We start from the raw sequence: 3184 nt of genomic DNA, 5'->3' as shown, positions 1-3184 counted from the left end.
TCCAAAGGGCAGGGCCCTGTGGTGGACTATTATAATTTGAGACAAAGATTCCGCCTGATCAAATTGGAGCAGGTTTCCCCTGCCATTTATCCCCCCACGCCTGTTTACAGTACTGCGGCGCGGCAGCTAACCACGCTGGCGAATTTGCAATTTTCTAATTTTCCATGACACGGCGATTGAATTCAGTGACCATAAATTGTTTGTTTCCTTACTTTTCCATGACTTTCAGGTTTCCCATGAATTGTAACATCCCTGATTGTCTAGTGAGTGCCACTGTACTAGTGATGTCCATATTTCTGTAATTACAACCAAATCTGGTTAACTTTCAGATTCTAGTATGTTGTACCAGTAGCGGTTTTGGGGAGGGGTGTCAGCAGATAGAAGGAACAAAAGCTTATATAACCAGTTTACAATAGAGTGCTTGATTTGGAACTCTAAAATGTTTCATGCGTCACAGTTTTGTAGCTACAGTGATGCCCTGCAGAGCCCATTCCCCTTTTATGTAGGTCTCCACTTCCAAGGTCCCGTTTTATTTTTATGTGAAGCATAATGAGTCTTTTTACTATGGCATTTGAGAAGATCTAGTAGTAATTTTAGATTTGTCCAAAAATAAGAAAAATTAAAATTTCAATTTATGACAGGAGGGGTATGGACACAATATGAGACCTTGAAGTTGTAAAACGAGGCTTTCAGTTGCTTTACGTCAAAATTTGAGATGCGTGTAACATTCCCGCCAGGGCTTTACAAGTTAAACATGCGAAACAAAAAACTTTAAGTGCTGCCCATTCATGGCTCCCATATCTTTTTTTGGAGTTCTCCAAATGTAACTGTTAAGAAAATATCACTGTTTGTTTTTTATCTTACCCTTCCATTTCCCTGGGGTTCTACCTTGATAGATTTTGTAAGCTATGGGTCCCAAGTATGTGGCTCGCGAATCATTTTGTCATTGATTGCGCTCTTACTCTAATAGCCTGTCTCTTAAGCTCTCACTAGAGCTGTCAATATCCGTAACCCTTTCTATGTCACTTTGTCAAAATTGCTTGAAATATAGCCATCATTGGGCATCTTATGTAATTTTTCTATTGTGGTTGTTTGCCAACAGTTGTGATAGTCAATTATCAATCTGTGTAAAATAACCTGTCAAAGCGTTGCGTCAATAAACCAGCCAGTCTTCAATGTTACCCCCTTGTGAACGTTACTACCTCCCAACCGAGAGCAGCACACTTTGTTGTCATTTGCACTCTTCTTACCTTGGGCGCTCTATACATTTGACTGTCTCACACTGGCTACAGCTGCAGATTTCTCTGACCGACCTTCCGAGCTTCAGTAAGTACTTACACATTAGCCTGACTCAAATTAACACGTTCCTTCCAGCTCATTATTGGTGCCTATGATTTAACATGGGAGCGTGACCACATAGTGGTCACGCCGCAAGGAATGTGTTAAATATCAATCAATGCTGAAGTAATTACCCAAAGCTCAATGAAAATATCATTAAGTTATGCAAACAAACTATTCACTGGAAAAGGGCATCCATAAAAGGTCATTCTGGAAATATTTTTCTTTGGTATCTATTACAAAACGAAAACTGTACTTTACACAGACTTATCCATATAAAATAAAATTTTGCACACAAATAAGTTGCATCAAACACGATAACCAAAACACAAATTGGTATTGTTGCACAGTGTACCCTTGAACAAATTACAAGTATTTCCCGTCCAGAATGGATGGCTATCCAAAACCGCCACACTAACATTCTTATCAGAAGATGTTCAAACAATAGTACTCATTTCCGAATATATCGGTGTGACAGTCGACACAGAGCACGTCGACAGAGTCGGGTAGGAAGCCTTATAGTGTATTTCGATTTCGACTGACGGAGGAAGAAGAACAGCGGGTAGAACATAAACGTTACCGATTGGTCGAGAGCTTCCCGCCTCTACATCACGCCGGTAGTGGGGGTAGGTGCTCGGCCAATCAGGAACCTTTATGTTCCACCCGCTATTCTTCTTCCTCCGTCAGTCGAAATACACTATTGGAGGGTTTGTCGTTGGAGGAGACACGCCGCTAGTAGAGTCTAGGACTCTAGCCGCTAGGTCTCGGCCCAGGTTGGGGAAGAAGAAGTCGAACCCAGGTGTGTGATGGTGCCCCCACAAGGAACGTCTCCCCCCGAGTTCTCAAAATAATACTATTGAACATGAAAAAAGTTAATTGTTAAAAGACACAGCAAGGTTCCTTAATTTTGAATAGTATTATTTCCATGTTTGTAGCTGTTGTGTCTTCTGAGATTAAAATGTCCAATAAGCTGGGTTTATGACTAAGAATGAAGATCTGCAAAATTTGTTAAGAGATCTCAAAATAATACAATTAAACCTGATAAAAGGTTCATTCTTTGAATTGATATGGGAAAATGCAGTTTCCAATAGTATTAGTGTCAAGTCTGTACGTATTCCGCATTCGGAGATGAATCACCATTACGTGACACAGCACTGAGATTAATACTCGTTCTTCCTACCACCAAGTAGATGACGGGGGTGGTAAAGAATGAGTAAAAAAATTCACTTAATGGCATGGAATATGTCAAGATATTTTTCCTCTCACACACAAAAAAAATTAATTGCATTTCATTTTTTATTTTCTAGTATTGCAGAGGGGAAAATAGCCAGTCAAGCATAGCATTAGTGAAATGTTTTGATAATTCGTCTCATGAGGAGAAACAAAGTAAGGTATATTTACCAGCTACTGATGAACATGCAACAAGTAGTGAAACTGTAGATATTGATATACTGCCATGGCCTGAAATTGAAGATGATTTTCTTGTTTTCTTTTCTACTACTGAAGGTAATTAAAAGAATTTAATTTTAACTTATTTTGTAGCTGTTACAGTACTTGATTTTATCTCCTACCTAATGAGCTCTCTTCTCTTATGTTACACAGACCATATGGCATTTCAAAACGTCTCTGGATCATGGTTTATTAGCAGCCTTTGCAAGGGGCTAACTAAAAATAAAAATTGTGATATTCTCCATATCCTTACTTTTGTAAATCGTGACATTGCCATTAATTATGAATCTGATAATGTTGATATGGCGGAAATCCATGAAAAAAAACAAATGTCAGAGGTGGTATCAAAGCTTCGGAAATTTTTAATACTCTCTTGATCATTTTTTTTTTTTTTTTT

At 38.7% G+C, this 3184-nt stretch overlaps 1 long non-coding RNA gene across 1 annotated transcript; it reads left to right on the top strand.

The window, feature by feature from the left end:
• The first annotated feature begins 2180 nt into the window (after positions 1-2180).
• LOC127749634 (uncharacterized) lies at positions 2181-3033 on the top strand. The gene is made up of 2 exons (XR_008011249.1): positions 2181-2844; positions 2941-3033. It is a non-coding gene; the product is annotated as an uncharacterized LOC127749634 (long non-coding RNA).
• The last annotated feature ends 151 nt before the right edge of the window (positions 3034-3184 follow it).

The sequence above is a fragment of the Frankliniella occidentalis genome, unplaced genomic scaffold, assembly GCF_000697945.3.
Source record: "Frankliniella occidentalis isolate FOCC.00 unplaced genomic scaffold, Focc_3.1 Scaffold72, whole genome shotgun sequence".
Lineage (NCBI taxonomy): Eukaryota > Metazoa > Arthropoda > Insecta > Thysanoptera > Thripidae > Frankliniella > Frankliniella occidentalis.
This window is presented reverse-complemented; position numbering and strand designations above follow the sequence as displayed.